Source organism: Eptatretus burgeri, chromosome 3 (genome assembly GCF_056783735.1).
Source record: "Eptatretus burgeri isolate ZD-2024b chromosome 3, Ebu_testis_v1, whole genome shotgun sequence".
Taxonomy (NCBI): domain Eukaryota; kingdom Metazoa; phylum Chordata; class Myxini; order Myxiniformes; family Myxinidae; genus Eptatretus; species Eptatretus burgeri.
Window position 1 is genome coordinate 94433417 of NC_140963.1, and position 17505 is coordinate 94450921.

The following is a 17505-nucleotide window of genomic DNA, read 5'->3' on the forward strand; positions in this document are numbered from 1 at the left end:
CCAAGGAAGGGCATGGACTGTTTCCTCTAGCCAATGAGCGAAGGGCGAGCATGACACGCACACCCCAGCCAATCGCGAGGTGACGAGTCGACTGACAACCCCTTGTCCAATCAGGAGGCGAGTGGGAGGAGAAGAGACCCCTCCCACCTCAGAAGGGTAGAGTGGTTGTCTGGACCAGTGTTGGGCAGACAAGAGTGCGTTCTGCAGGATCGTGGCGATTGCGGTCTGCGGTCTTGGTGACGAGTGCAGCTTGGTCTGGGTCGTGGGTTCGAGTCCCACCGTGGTGGTTTGTGTTGGAGCGCTCGAGCTGGGATCCCCATTCCCGTCACGGACTCCGAGCTCCACAAGTGCGGGTCCGGTGAAACCGCACGAGGCGGGGAGGTAACCGAATAGGCCCCTGCCCTCAGCTCGCCTTCCATCCGAGCTGAAAGGCCAAATAGACCCACGGGGTCCAGTTTCTTGCGTGTGTGTGTGTGTGTGTGTGTGTGTGTGTGTGTGTGTGTGTGTGTGTGTGTGTGTGTGTGTGTGTGTGTGTGTGTGTGTGTGTCCGTGGGCTCCGTCTTTAAGTAGGATTGTTAAGTGCTTTTGCTCATTGTATATTGCCTGCTTTTTATTCGTGATAACTCTGCTCTGTGTTCCCCTCCCCAATTATTCTTTGTAAAATAAACCCCTGTTAAATGTACCAGCTCGTTCACTGTGCTTTCCTTCATTGGCCTTGCAAGGTGCGTATTGAGAATTAGTAAGGCCGTTTGTGCCGTAGGTTGTTCATTTGGTCCGGCTTTGGTAACTTCTGCTCGGTTATGCGGGATCCGAGTCATTGATAGCAACTCAATTCGGACAAAGTCGGTCGAGGGAGTGGTTTTTCCCAGTAGTTGGATGACGTGGGTATTTAGGTATATTGAAATTAGGCAATTAACCCTACCCCACGCCATCAAAATATTGACGACCACGGTTCGCTAAGTGACCCGTGAACTCTCGGACTTGTTCGAGAGTCGTGACCTAAATTCCGGGTGTTTGGTGGGAGACGACTTCACTGCTCTACTTAGTGTTCGTTTATCACCACTGAACCCAAGCCCACAACAATATACTGGACGACCCGTGAACCTGTTGGGTTCCCGTTGTGACAGCGGTTGATGAAAAAAATCATTTCAAAAAAAAAAAAATATAGCTCCAGCAAACTATACCACTGAGTTTGTTTGCATTGATCAAATTCTCCCGAAGAGTACTTGACTGAATCGGGAATTGATTTTTTCGATCCTCGTGGAGGATCTCTGTCTTACTCACGTTGTTGTTCTTCATCTTCTTCTTGTGGACTTTTTTGTTTCACAGCCTCCAGTTTTCATCGAAACTTCCTGAAACTTGGCATACATATGTAAAAAATACCCTGCGCAGATAGTAACCATCTCGGATATTGAAAATTTCTCCTAGAAAAAAAGTTATGACATCAAAATATCTCCGCTCATGGAAATCGCCGAAAAATTATCGCCGAAACTAGGCAAGCTTTTTGAATTCTGTTTGCGGGAATCGAACAGGGCATTAGCAAAGATGAATTACCACACATATGATACATCACTATGATGTCATATAAATTTTTATGACGTCATTCCTATTCTTTGACATTTTTTGTTTCACAACCCAGAGTTTTCATTGGATCTTCGTGAAACTTGCCATGTATATGCAGAAAGCCCACGCGCAGGCATTAACCATCTCCGATTTTGGAAATTATTCCGATAAAAAAAGTTGACGTCATAATATCGCCACTAATGGAAATTGCCAATACCATTATCTCTGAAACAAGGCAAGCTGTTTGAATTTTGTTTGCGAGAATCAAGCCGGGCATTAGCACAGATAATTTATCGCAAACCTGATACATCACAATAATGTCATATTCGTTTTTATGACGTCATCATTAAGAGGACGAGGATCTTAGGTCATTTGAGCTTGTTAATAATTTTTTTCGTTTCCCGATTTGAACGAAACTTGATACTGCACACTGCAGGCGAATGGTGCGTAAGGTGGCCTAAAATGTTTGCACTATCCTGTACCGTTTTGGCTGTATTTCGGGAACAAACATACATACATACATACATACATTCAAGATGAGAGTTCTAGTTATATATATATATATATATATATATATATATATATATATATATATATATATATATATATATATATATATATACATACATACATACACACACACACACACACACACGCACACACGCACGCACGCACGCACACACGATGAAATTGTCCCTTCCAGGAAACTCACCTCCACTGAGCAACTGCAGACTTTATATTTATAGACCAGCAAGGGTCCTAATGAGGCAGCAATGTAAACTTTAAGCTCAATATTCACATATAACTTGGAATTCTGTCAAAGTATCAGCCAAAGTCACACTCAGTTGAAATATATGCTACGTCTTACTCAAATTCAAAACTGACAGCAACACCTGCAAAGAGTATAGGTGGCCTGGCAGACAAGGATCAGGCCCGACGTTTAAACCACAGGGTGGTCTCCTGCACAGTCAGTACCAGATGGCTTGGAATGGTGTGTGAAACATTGGACCGGCCCGTGCCTGCTGGATGGGTGTACTTGTTGGTCGTGTCTTCAGTAATGAATTTGGATCTTCCCAACTTCAACATTTTTGATCCTGCAACTAAAGCTGTTCGTCATCCCCTAAAGTAATGGCATGCTCCATTATGCACTGCCCTCTGCTGGCACTAAATTGCACTTTTCGTCAGATACAATAATTGCATGGAGAATCAAATACAGAACCATCTCGCCAAGAGGTGAGGACATTACCAAAAAGTTGCCCTGGCACCTTTGGGGAAAACACCTCCAACAAGGAAATGGTGCCTCGTCTTGCTTTGGAATAACTACATTCTATTTCTTGTGTTACTCCACCTAAGCCACTTTCACAACACCAGCCTTTCCATGAAACAAATGCAAGATAGTGGGCTAAAAACTCTGGCAACCCACAGAGCATCTTGCCTCTCATGCATGTACATACAAGTCAGGAAAGGGTTAAGTGGAAGACAGATGGTAGCCTTCCACATGGCCAGGCCAATCAAGCACGCAACTACACGTGCTAACGGCACCACCAGGGACGGTCTGTTTGACAATCCTCAGGGTCCTGACCGCGTCCCGGCATGTAAACCATCGGTCCCAAGACACATGCAACTGTCCCTACCGATCCTTCAGCAAGCCAGGTGTATCCTGAAAAGCTAATCCAAATCAATGGTCATGGAAAGGGTTTTCAGATTAACAGGAACAAGTTACCCAAACAACTCTGTGCATCACAGCATGAGTGGGGATTACAGCATGACTGGATTTCAATGGCCAAAGGTTTCCACCTTTTAACCAACACTAAACACTGTTTTTGGGTTGGTACAATGGGCTAGAGGTACCATCCCATCGTAATCAGAATGTCCCAACAGTGCTGGCAAAGTGACCTCGGAAAAATTTAAAATGGACCTGAACTGACAGAATGTATCACAGCAAGAGATTTGGCAAATCGATAAACATCAAGACAACCAAGGAAAATGTTCTCCTTCAACCTCCTTTAAGCATCCATCAAGACAACCAAAGAAACGGACGATATTCCTGCCCTGCAACCTCTTTCAAGCGTCCTCTCCATTATTACCAGTCTTACCACACATCCAATAAATAACGAGGCTTTCAGGAAAGAAAAAAGGAAGCAAAACGAGCAAGCATGCACAAAAGAAAGGCCGGTGCAGGTCGTTTACAAAGTCAAGCTCTGCTTGAGGAACCATGTGATTATGCACATCTTGATTCTGTACTTGTACAAAGACAGAGGTGACAAACAGCATCCTCAACATCCCAACAAACGTGACAGCGTTATATTAGGAAGAAAGGCTTTGGAATCAGAAACACAACTACGTGTCTGATAAGGCTTTACTATGGTAGACACTGGCAGTGATTTCAAACTGGACAAAACAAAAAACCAGGCAGACAGCAAAACACAGAGTTCTTGTAAAGAACAAAGCAGACATCGGGCATGCCTAAAATTTGTCACCATAGTAACTGCCTCATTTTGAAACTTTTCCCATAACACATTTCCATAAGTTAGGAAATCTCCAGTGAAAGGCTTTCTCGGTTTTATGTAGCATTAAAGCTTCCCTTTCTCCAAGCCAACATCCGCACATCAACAACCGTCCTGTTGCAGTGCCCTTGCAAGCCATCTACGGAGACCGTGCATGCCGTAATTTCACATTACCCAATTCTAAACACTCGGCAAAGAACGCCGCCTCAAATCCTGGTGGCAATTCACACAGCGTGCAATTTCCCGCGGCTTTATCCCACACATTTTAATCGACTGGCAATTCTATTTTTGCACATTTAATTTTAATATGGTATGTAATACCGCCTATGAAATGCAACTGATCCAGCTTGCTCAAACCCCATTCCTAAAATGCACGAGTCTTTCAAGCAATTTTTGGAAAGCATTTTGTTAAACAATTGAAGATTATATGAACAGCTCGAAAAACTTGTCTAATGCTCACAAAATCAACATATTCATCTGAGTGTTGGAAGGGGGGTGGGGAGGTTGGCCCACTTGGGTGCTCCTGTAATCAATAATGTGCCTTTCTAAGTTTAGCATGGCACCTCATGCAGGGCATTACAACACCATGCCTGTGGTTTGTGACCACAAAATTGCGTTCAGCACATGGATGCCCGCACATTCGCCGCACGCTTCTCAATTCAATCGCACATCCCCAAGGCCGGGTCAAAAGTCTGCCAGAAAACATGGTTGCCAACATCTTCAATCTACAAAGTGAGAGCTCAAACCACTTGCGGTTTTTCAAAGCCCAGGTGTAGCGCAATAGAAATGAGCCGATTATGTGAGCTGCTGGGATTTGTCTGTTCTCAGATAATTCTTCGACAGAGCCTGTTGCAAGAAAAAAGATACGCAGCAAAACAGACATTCTCAAAGGCAAAAAGGAGGCCCAAATACATTATCCTTTCAAGGTCACTTTCAACAAGTGTTCATATAAATGGCAAAACTTTATTTCAGTAGAAAACTTTCTGGGTGGTGTGGCTTTTCCTGGTTTGGTTCTTCTTAAACTTTCTTTTCTCCCGAGTCTAAGTGCTCACCTCATGATAAATAAAATCCCAGTTTGAATAGCAAGTATGGTCTGGAGAAGAATATTTTGAAGAACAGTGCATCAATATAACTGTTCGAAATAATATATGTACATATTCTAATTTCAGGCAACAAAACTGCCAAAAGAACCTCCCAAAACACTTTCACAATTTATGGAGTTTTCATAATTTAGATTTCGCAAAATCCATTATTTTCACGGACAAAATGTGTCATGAGGAAACCTATGATGCACCACATTAACTTGGAAATTCCTCAACTACCAAGCTAAACACTCCTGAACCTAAAGCACCACTTTAACTCTCCCGAAACATTAATAATAATGAAGGCCCATACTCTTAACAGAGCTCCAGGGCACTCAGAAGCAGAGAAATTCTCAAGACTAGAACCAATCCTGGACAGATCACCACTCCGTCATTATATGCTTGACTGGTAGTGGTAGGAATTTGTAATTTATTCAGCGTGCCAGCAATAACTCGCCTCCTCTTTGCAAAAGATGCCTTGGGATCTTTATCATCCACCAATGACAGGTGCCGGCAGACGGGTACCCCGGTTAACGTCCCTCTGATGGACGGCGCACACATCGATGTAACGTCCTGCATGAGAAACACCAGGGTGACAGTTTATAGCTGGGTCAAGATTCGAACAAAAGCTAAACAGCTTAAGGTGAGTGCGAGTACCTCAAAGCTATCCTATCCTGCCAGCCCTCTCAACAAAAATACATTTGCCTAAGTTAGCAAAAAAATAAACCAATGTCACCCGCAGCGTGACCCGTATCTTGCCAAAAGGTGACCATGTGTGACTTCTCGAAGGTCACACTGAGGTGAACAGAGCTGCTATCCACCAGGAGCGACTCCTTGAGGAATATCTGCCTACGAGAGATTCCGATGAGAATCGTTCCACAGAGTAACCATGAAAAATATGCGTTTGCCTCATAACGTCACCAAATGACGTCATAATGTCTCAAGCTTGACATATCTAGAAAGCACTCATCGAGGTGTTCAATTTGAGGTACTACACGATATGGTTCCTAAAACTTGAAAATTTGACCTTGGGGTCAAATATGTTTGACCTTAGGCGTTAACCATGAAGGTCAAGGCCAATCGCCACCAAAAATTAATCAGCTGAGCGCCAGACCATGAACTATATTCCCATGAAGTTTGAAGACGATCCGATCAAAATTACTCAAAAAATAAGGGTTTCGTCGACTCCCCTGATTTGTGACAAAGTGACCTTGACCTTTGACCTTTGACCTTGACCTTCAAAATTTTATGCGCTGAAAGGGACCTCTATAGGCCTCTGATATGGGAAGTTACAAAAATTTCCAATGATAACTGTGCTCTGCAGAATTTTTTATACGTGATTACAGACAAAAAATAAAATAAAATTAAATTAAATTAAAAAAAAAACATACAAGCTGACTAACATATCTTGCAAAAACTTCGTTTTGGCAAGATAATAATATTCAAACAGAGCTAGTTTTCTATATAATCCTGAATTGAATAAGAGCATGTAATTTATTTTTTCTTTACAAATACAATCTAGTAATATTCGATGAAAGATGCAACAAGGGGGAGAAGGGGGTGGGGGAGAAGACTTTTTGAAGTGTGTCAAAGTAAACAATGGTTTAACATGTGGCCTTGCATGAGAAAGTCACAGAAGTGAATGAAACAGAAAGGTGTGCATAACCCAACACTCATACGTCAGTTTAAGTACGGAAAGTGCTTTGAGTTCAACAACCGACAACTAATGAAAAAAACGTTTTACAAGAGAAAAGGACATTTGGCCCATCATGTTCACGTTGGCCCAGCACTCCAAACAAGAACGAAATAATTTCCCATAAAAGCAACAACAAACATGAGAGAGGGTAAAAAAAACAAAATAAGCACCTCGGTAAATGAGGGACAACAAACAATTTCACAAAGGTGTGGACCATGTATTAATTAAGTAAATAACATCCCAGCATGCTTAGGGTCACGTATAAAAATAGGACCACTGGACCTGCAGCTTATCTGGGTTCTGGCCGAATGTTGTAACCCAAATTTGGTAGCATTCTGACTGGTGGGTCTGGAGAGGAAGGTTTTTGAAGGACTTTATATGATTTTCCAAAACATTTACCAAGTCCACCATTTTGACACACTTCCGGTGATGTGATCAGCATGACCTCCACAATTTAGCATCACCACCCTAGCCTAATGTTGCAACCCAAATTTAGTAGTATTTTGACTGGTGGATTTGGAGAAGAAGATTTTTGAAGGAATTTACGTGATTTTTCCCAAAAATTGAGTCGGTCATTTTGACACACTTCCGGTCACATGATTGGCATGACATCCACAATTTAACATCCCTACCCTGGCCTTATTTTGGAACCCAAATTTGATAGCATTCTGAGTGGTGGGTCTAGAGAAGAAGATTTTTGAAGAAATTTACTAAGTCAGCGATTTTAAACAACTTAAAATCATGTGACCAGAACAAGCTTTGCAATCCCTGTTACCGGTCAAGAAAGGAATGTTGCTGCCAAATATCAGCCGGATCAGCCCAGCGGTTTGGCCGGAGAAATCAAATAGGAGATGGATGGATGGACGGACGGACAGACGGATGATACGTGATGACAATACCTTATCTGGAATTTAGATGCTAAAAATGCTGCACAGGCCTGGCTGGTTGTCTATAATTATGGCTAACATGGCTGCAAGAGGAGACCCCAAATGCTCCCATTCACAGAGCACATGTAGTCGCCCAATGGTTTGATGAGCATGACACTGATGTTATCCATATGTCATGGCCTTCTCAGACACGAGATCTGAACCCAATCTTGCATTTATGAGATATTATGGAACGACACCTGAAACAGCGTTTTCCACTTCTATCAAACAGGTGTGAGTTGATTGACTTTCTCATGGAAGAATGGTGCCGCATCCCTGCTGCAGAATTCTGGATGCTGGTGGACTCTTTGCCACGGTGCATACAGGCCATACCGGCAGCATGTGGTGGCCAAATGCCCTATGAAGTGACTACATTATTTCCATTTTTTTATCCACTACATGTACAGATGCATGTATGTATGTACAGTATGTATGTATGTATGTATGTATGTATGCATGTATATACAAGAGTGAGTGAGTGAAATCTTTTCTTTGATTTCTATAAAGTTCCATACCCCTTGACCAATGTCCACAAAATTTTGCATACAACCTGGGGGTACACAGTGTCAGCCAATGGATACAACCCCCTCGATACCCCCGCGAAGCAAGTGTGTGTGTATGTGTGTGTGTGTCTACGTCTGAAAAGCACTTAAAAAAAATTCCACATGAGACTGCGGAGAAACTGACCTCAAACAAGGAAATGAGGCCATTTGGCCCATTATTGCCATGGTGCACTGCTGGGTTAATCTCTGCTACAGCATTAAACATAAATCTTCTTGATGGTTTACTGAAGTCCAAGTAACCCAATCTTGATCGGGCGACCCAACGTTTTATATTTATAAAGGAACAGACAAAGCACTCTGGGTTTCAAAGGAATCTTGCTGAGATGGTAGTCTTTTGAATATATAGTGACTTTCACCAGGACTGATCTCCACCAGGACGAACCGAGTTTCTCCTGATGTTTTGTGTTAAATCTCTGGCTACAATCACCCACTACAGATGGTACACACTTCAGGGCCTCTCATTACCTCTGCCACCGAAGGTGAAGGAGGTTATATTTTCATCTCTTTCTGTCTGTTTGCCTGTCTGTGTGCAGGATATCTCAAAAAGTTGCGGACAGATCCGGATGAAATTTTGTGGACAGATTGGGTGTGTGACAAGGACGAACTGATTAGATTGTGGTGAAGATCTGGATCCGGCTAGTCGAATTTTAAAGTGATTCTTCATCATTGAGAGATACAGCTCAAAAACGATATGTAGCACGATATTTACCTCCACCACCGAAGGCGAAGGAGGTTACGTTTTCACCCCTTTCTGTCTGTTTGTCTGTGTCCGGGATATCTCAAAAAGTTGTGGATGGATCCGGACGAAACTTGGTGGACCGGTTTGGTGTGTGACCACTACGAATTGATTCCATTTTGATGAAGATCTGAATCCGGATCTAGATACGAGAATTATTTAATATCTAAAAGTAATTCTTAACCATTGAGAAATCGGGCCAAAAACGATATAGTACTGCATAGCAAGATATTTCAAAAATGTATTGGGCCTGATATGTTCTCGTGGATCAGACATTACGTGGAGGATGCGCTCTCCCAAGTGTCCTTGTAGTTTATTCTCTGTTGGCATTTGAGCTTCTGCTCTGCCTTGAGAAAAATTTATTTTGAATATATAAGGTTCAAATTTGTACAACTACTATAGCACGGATTGTTTCTGCATTAAGAGCAAACCCTTCCATCTCTCCTGTTCAAGTTTATTGGTTTAATTGATCGCAGCTAACATAAAACAACAACAAAAAAGGCTTTATACCTTCTTTTTCATTTTTCAAGAAGTGAATTCAAAATTAGAAAATTTAGTATAGCCATGCTTGCCTCTAACAATGACAGCTGTGAACAGATTGAAGATGGGGCTTCCTCCAAATTTCACAACTGATGGTGCCGTGTATTGCGCAGCACAAAAAGTACACTCACAGCCATGCAAATACTGGCCTTTACCATCCCACCAATTAATTTACTTTCTGAGGAAATACTTCAAATCTCATTTTTGGCTTCAGGAATGGAGTAAAGTTTTCCCTCAAGATACGTCACTTTTTGTATACACTCCAGGAGCATAGTTTGATTGCGATTCTTGAAATGTTTCCTGTTTGTCAGAAAAAAAGGCCATGTCTTTGTATTCCGGGGTCTGTTTTTTTTCTCGTCACTCACGCAAATGACCTTATGTGCACATTTGATTGGTATTTCAGGAAGCATCAGACACATTTTGGAATTGTGCCCAATGCCAAGATCAGTGGGCACTGACCGACTCAGGTTGAGAGAAGTGAGAAAGGCAATTTATTTAAATGTATTCCAAATAAATAGTAACAAAAAGGTCAAATCAACACAGTTTTAATCAAAACAGGCCAAAAGAGTAAGAATGTGATAATTAGACAAAAATGTTTTGGAGTTTTTTGGGTTTTTTTGCAAAAATTTATTTATTATTTATTTATTTATTTTATTCTAGTTGGTACTTGGAAATGAAAAGGCAATCAGGATTATTAACAGGTTAGCTACCGATATTTCATGCGTTGCAAGGTCTGACTTTGGTTTGAAATAAAAGCTTAAAGAAACATTTGGTGCACTGCATATATCATGAGCACCCGAACCAACAGAAATCAAATTTAAATCATGTTGAAGTGCTGTCAGACCTTCCAAGACATGTACCTGGGCAGTAAATGCAAAATGGTGGACAATGAGCTCACCTGACAAAAAAAAAAAAATTAAGTATCTTGCAGTTTTCGTAGAAAGCTAGCCTGTATTAACTGCTCAGAAACAAATAGAACGTGGAATGCAAACGGTGATTTCAAAAGAAAGAATAACTTCCTTAAATAAGATGAAGAAAGGTAAACAATGTACAATTAAACGAAAACGAAGAACGAGTTTTGATGGTGAAAGCTAGTGTCTATCTGCATCGCGGACAGGTCAAACAATGGATGAAATCAACAGAATGTTGATTGAATATGTTAGTTGCCGTGGGAAGCTGACATTTCAGGCATTAACCCTTCGTTGGAGCAAAAGCAGTTAAAACCAAATTTTGTTCTCAAGGTCAGTGGTTTCCAAACTTTATGGGGGGGTGTGTGGAATCCTTCCAAACCTCCAACGTTTTGTGGACCACCATCTACCACATAGGACTATCTTTGTGACAAAATTATAACACAAGCAGGATGAAGCATTGCCTTCCATGAATGGTCGCTTCTGATGCATGGTGAGTCACAGCATGACGTCATTTGGTGGGTGTTGGAAGGCTGTTACATTCCCCCTCCCTCCTACCCCACAAATCCTGCCGATGAAGTCTGGGGCCCAGAGGTTGGGAACCACTGCTCAAAAGCATACATCCTTTACTATGCAAGACCCATTTTCTTGTAGACAACTAAAGGTGGGTTTTTGGTATTATTGTACTATGTATGCATTGCACTGAGGGTTCATTATGATTGCCCTTGGCAGGACAAAAACATCAATATAGTGCAAGGCAGGCAGTGGAATGAATATAACAGCAAAAGCGACTATTTTGTCTGTTTGTCATGAAAGCTAAACACTTTGCAATCAAGTTGTAGAGCTGCACAATGTTTGCACAACACGAAGGTGCTGCAGCAGCATGTGTGAGAGTCTGCGGCGAATTGCGCTCAGGTGAAAAAGTAAAACAAAAAAAACCACAAGGCCAAGCTGTGCTGAATAGTGGCAGAGTGCAACAAGGGAACAGCTGCAGTATCGCAAATAAAAACAAACATTTTTTTTTTGTGTGCAGGTCCGATAAGCCGTTTTTAGCACAAGTTAAAATGGCACACGAAAAGTCAAGACATTTCAATGTGTCGAAAATGTACACAAAACAGCCAACCCATACAGAAGCTGTTACTTCTTAACTGTTCACACTTCCAGAATACATGTCAAGCTGCTGAACAATTATTTGTACATTAATTGCTTTGTTTAACAATTTCAAAACAAAATGTGTCACACACCTGAGCCTTCGCCGAATAAAACTACATGTGTCTCTCAAAGTGAATAAGAACAAAGATACATGTTCTTCCTACAAGTCAGAAAGCAATGCCAAGGGATACATCTTCAAAGATCTTTTTCCAAAGCTCAGGATGCCGCTATTCCAAGTTAACCATACTCCCCGGCCCTTTGTCAAACTGGCTTGACAACAGCAGCTATGAAGAGGCTGGCGCAGCGATCCTGCATTACAAATCCCACGCGATGGGCAAACGGCTTTGCTTGGCATACACTTCAGAAGTCTGGAATGAGGACTGATAAGCAGAAGGGGGAGGGGGGAGAGGACATCGATTCGGGCAATAGCAATCAAGCAAAACTATCCTTTCTCTCCCTATTCTCCAGGCCGGAAGGCGGGGGTAGTGCGATGCATTTTGCCACTATCGCTTGGAGCACAGCCAGGCAAAGAAGCAACCACTGGTGCTCATGCTAGAACATAAATGTTCTATCTGATACTCTACATGAATACACAATAGCTTAACCACTTTCCACAAGGGAACTGAAAAGTTTAAATCAAACAATGAAAAATAGCAACATTCTACAAACACTGCCACTTGGAATGACTGTTCAAAATACACAATGTAGTCTTAAGAGGTGCAATACAACAAACTGGAGGATGAACAATTGCAGGTGATATGCTTTTCAGCACATTACAACAATAATGAAAGCAAATTTAAGAGTCACTATGAACTGCATTGTATCAAGGGTTAAATATCAGGTCTGCTCCATTATATTAAAAATTTTAAAATTCCAAAGAAGACCCAGTGGCTCCAAGACCGAAGGTTTTGATAAAATCCCACAATGATATTTAAGGAAGTGGCCACTTGGCCGACCTATCACACGCATGTCACATCCTATTTATATTTCTGAGATGACACTTTACACCCCTGCAAGAAACCTATGTCTAACAACTTGTATCTCCTGGTAGTTTCTCGCATTGAGGATGAGGACTTTTGACAATTGAGGATTCTTCAAATTTGCTCTTTTCGGGCCGCCGCACACAAGCTGACGCAACGCAACAATATTGTTGGTGACAGCTTAGTCGGCAACAGTTTTTGATAATCAGACAACATGTGGTGGTTGATGATCCTCGTCAACTAGTTTTCAAGGTGTCGGCGACAATTATGTGGGCGGCAGTCTCCGACATGTGGCGTGTGGCAGTCTCCGATGCGTCGCAGTATATTGATTAATCAAACTTCAGCTTTCAGTAGCTTTCGTAGCATCAATGACAGATTTATATATTGTGCAGCTTTTTTTAATAGTTGTAGCTTTTGTGAACTTCAAAGCCCCTAAAGGTATTATGAAAGTTGAATATACAGTAGGAGCCTGAGCCTACCCTTTGTTTGGATGACTGTATAGAACAAACCTTCAGAAATAATATAATTGTGCTATTCTACATTGTGTTATAAAAACTAAGTACTGAGGTGTGGAAAGACCAAAGGCTTCGATACCCCCAAATGCCAAACCGAAATAAAAACACACCATAAAATTAAAATACACACGATGAGTAATAAAACAGCGACCGCATATCATATGGGCAAGTTCTATACGTATTTTCAAATCATGATCGAAGGCTGAAGCCAGAGCTTGGACAGAGAATCACATGAAGAACAAGGCCATTAAGAGATGTCATTGTAATTTTATGCATGGTGTTGGCTTAATGCTCTGGGTGGTGGGCTTGGCATCCTAGGATCCTGAGTTCAAATCCCACTTGGCTGTTGAATTAATACCAGGTGGGGTTGACACTGCCTGTCATCCTTCTGAGGTCGGCAAAATGAGTGCCAGCTTGCTGGTATCCTGTGTCAGAGTGGCGACCCGTCCAGGATTGTGCCCAATAGCCAAGGAGACAGTTTAGGCAGCACCAACGCTCTGCACAGAGTATGGTCCCAATGGATAAATGGATGGATGGATTGTAATTTTTCATTAATTACAAGGACATGAGTACAATGGAAAAATCAAAACCAGTCTATGGGATTTGAACCTGAGATCTCAGCATCCAAGCCAAGTGTTTAGATGGGGACGTCAAACATGCCAATCATGTAATAATCGATTGAAGTGCACCGTTAGGTTTTGAAGGATTTGTTAACATGTGCTTGCAGTGAGATAACTTGAGTGCCGAAAAACAACAATGAACAACAGTACTTTTTTGATAATTGATTAAATGGTCATGGTTGAGCTTTAATACACTTTCTTTGTTAGATAAGGCTGTATAATTTCAATTTCTAACTGAAAAGTTTAAATAGCCTTTATTTACATATATATATATATATATATATATATATATATATATATATATATATATATATATATATATATATATATATATATATATATATATATATACTGTCCATGCCTATGAGGCCTTCATTACACATCCAAATACATTGCAGACATGCTCCCAAGCCAAAGGTTGAAAGATAATTTACTGTGTAAACAAGCGATAGCAGAATCAAGCACACGACAATGAACACCAGTCGAGCAGACCACCGTCCTGCCACTAAAGGTCAAAAAACCTAATGTGAAATTCACACTGGAAAAAAAAAGTTAAATGCCTAAAAATAGACATGATATGCATCTACTTGAATGATTAATTCAAAATAAGTCTTAGTCAATAGGATTGTGCAGAACAAAAAATATAATAAATGTACATGTATGTACCGTGGGGTGCAAAAGTACGAGTCCAAGAATATATTTATTGATTGATAAATGATAACAATAAGTCATTGTAATACGAAAACAAAAGCACTTTCAAGGGATTTCCATGAACTCATAAGGATACAACACTTATTACAACAGGAAAAAAAAAAAAATCAAAACTGTCTTTATATATAATTAATAATCAGTGTGCCCCCCATTGGCCTTGAGAAATGCCTCAAGTCCATTTGGGATTGATTTAGTTACCTCCACCACTGAAGGTGGAAAGAGGTGATATTTTCACCCCAGCCTGTTTGTGAGTAGGATATCTCAAAAAGTTATGGACGGATTATTTTGGTGGAAAGGTTGGGTGTGTGACAAGACCCAATCGATTCAATTTTGGTGAATCCAGAAACGAGTGATTTTGTAAGTGATTCTTCATCATTGAGAGATGGGGTAAAAAACGAGATGTAGCATGATATTTCAAAAGGTTGTGGCTGATTATGACAAAATGTGGTGGATCACTGAAGTAGGTGAGAAAAATAAGCTGATTAGATTTTGGTTTAGGTCTGGATGCAGATCCGGCCTATCAGGGGGATACAAAACATAAACTGTTTAACCTGGGGGAGATATGTGCTCCACCGAGTACTGTTCAAGTTCATTCTGTGAAGACAAAAGTGCTAGTCAAAAATAACTACAATTCGAAGGGCACTCGGTAAAGCGCATACCTCTGCCACATAATGCCTGATCCATGAGAACATATCAGGCCCAATAGATTTTTGAAATATCATGCTATACAGTACTTTTTCGTTTTTGGCCCCATCTCTCAATGGTGAAGAATCACTTCAAAAGATTAAATAATTCTCGTGTCCAGATCCAGATTCAGATCTTCACCAAAATCGAATCAAAAAAAAAGTCAATGGGTTGAAAATTAATTATTTTAGAAATACCACCTGAGTTGTTGACTTTGGGCCTATGTTGACCTTTTGGTCGATGTTGACCTCAAAAATAATTGGCTGGTTGAATTCAGTGACCTGAAATATAAATCCTCTTCCAATTTCAAGTCAATCAGATGAAAATTGAGGATTTTAGAAATTTGACAAATTTGTTGACCTTTGGCCTATGTTGACCTTTTAACCTCAAAAACAATAGGCTTCTTCACTATGACAAACTTGACTATGTGGTGAAGTTTCATGAAGATCGATTTCATGAAAAAAAATGTGACGTGGAGGCAATGGACAAACAAACAAGAAAAAGATTGTGCAGAGCACGATAATCGCAAAATCCACCCTCCTCTCCAAAGGTTGCCAGGGATACATCAAATTGTCCATTTCATTCGGATTAAAACTGACAACCTGGATTAAGCCTCAGGTCAATCGGATGAAAAGTGATTATTTTTCAGATTGAAATTGATGATTTTAGAAGTTTGATCTTGAGTTGACCTTTGACCTTCTGATCTCAAAAATAGTTGGTTTCCAAATTCAGTGACGTAATATGCAAATCCTGTTTAATTTTCAAGTCAATTGGATGAAAAATGTCAATTTTAGAAATTTGACCGAAGATGACCTTTGACTTCAAAGTTAGTAAAGTTTCATGATGATAAGTTTAGAATTGTGACCTGCAGGCAATTGACAAACAAATAAACCAATGACCCGTATCTTACCAAAAGGTGACCACGTGTGACTTCTTTAAGGTCACACTGAGGTGAACAGAGCTGCTATCTACCAGGAGCGACTCCTTGAGGAATACAGTAAGTCCTCGCTAACGGGAAGTTCACATATCGTAGTTTCGATTATTCGTAATTTAGTTTTAATGACCAATTTTTCAATTATCGCAAACATTTTATGCCTATCGTAATGTCATTGCAAGGAAAAACGCAAAAAAAAGTTTCAAACTGCCTGCAAAAAACAACAATCACACAGGATGCGCATAAACACACTTTCACTTTACTGCGCATGTACTGTATGCTGTACTGTACGTATTCTCTTCACGCTCGCCTGCATACCTTCCAGTATGAATCCCAAGCGACCCGCAAGTCTTTTGCCGAGCACACCTCGTTTCAAGCGACAACAAAAGGCTGTCACATTGAAGGTGAAATTGGATATAATTAAAAGACATGAACGAGGTGAAGGGACAACGGAAATCGGCCGCGCGCAGCAATCGCTGCATCGACTGTACATTCGATCGTTCAAAGTTCGGCAAAGATAAAGAAAATATCACAGATTGCAACCAGTTCGAGTGCAAGGACACTAACGAGAATGAGAGATGGTGCCATGCACAACATGGAGCATTTATTATGTGTGTGGATAGAAGATCAAACTAAACGTCACATGCCTTTATCTCTTGCTGTGATACAAGAAAAAGCGCGTCGTTTGTTAGGGCATTGACCCACGATTACGTGATCAATTGCTTCTCCAATCATGTTGAGAAGTATCTCCAAGGAGAACAACATTGACAACAAATGTTTGCTGCTTGTAGACAATGCTCCTGCCCATCCTCAGCAAATGGAAGACTGGTGTGAAAACGTGCAGGTAGTATTTTTACCACCAAATACTACCTCACTTTTACAGCCTATGGATCAGGGAGTTATTGCTGCTTTTAAAGCCTATTATGTTAAGCATACCATGCTGCAGCTTATCAAAAAAACTGATGAGGACAAGCTATCAATCAAGGAGTTTTGGCGAACATACAACATAAAAATGGCTTTGGAAAACATTAAGGATTCATGGGCGGAGGTGAGTGCCTCCACAATGAACGCTGTGTGAAAGAAAGTGTGGCCTGAGTGTGTCCACAATTTCACGGGGTTTGCTGATGTTCTGTTGATTACAAGTCAAATTGTAGACCTGGCGCAGGAGGCTGGTTTTGAAGAGGTTGACGAAGAGGACATGGATGACTTACTGGAGTCTCATGCAGAACCCTTAAGCAATGAAGATCTTATGGAGTTGGAACAGCAGTGGGCTCTTGAGGAAGAAGAAGATGCTGTGACACCTTCATCCGAGCATCTCACCATGAAAAACCTCAGCCAAATCCTCAGCTCGTTTGAAAGTGCCACAGAATTTGTTATCGAGCAAGATC

The 17505-nt window shown here is 41.0% G+C and overlaps 1 protein-coding gene across 17 annotated transcripts in view; it reads right to left on the reverse strand.

The window, feature by feature from the left end:
• LOC147030477 (transcription factor 12-like) overlaps nucleotides 1–17505 on the reverse strand; it is a 336231-nt gene that overhangs the window by 197044 nt on the left and 121682 nt on the right. Inside the window, exon 1 of one of the 17 annotated variants that reach the window (XM_085874597.1) lies at nucleotides 11766–11993. The exons of the other annotated variants lie outside the window; for them this stretch is intronic. The gene's annotated coding sequence lies outside the window, so the exon portion shown is untranslated. Of the gene's footprint in view, nucleotides 1–11765; nucleotides 11994–17505 lie in introns of those variants that run through there. 17 annotated transcript variants of the gene reach the window in all.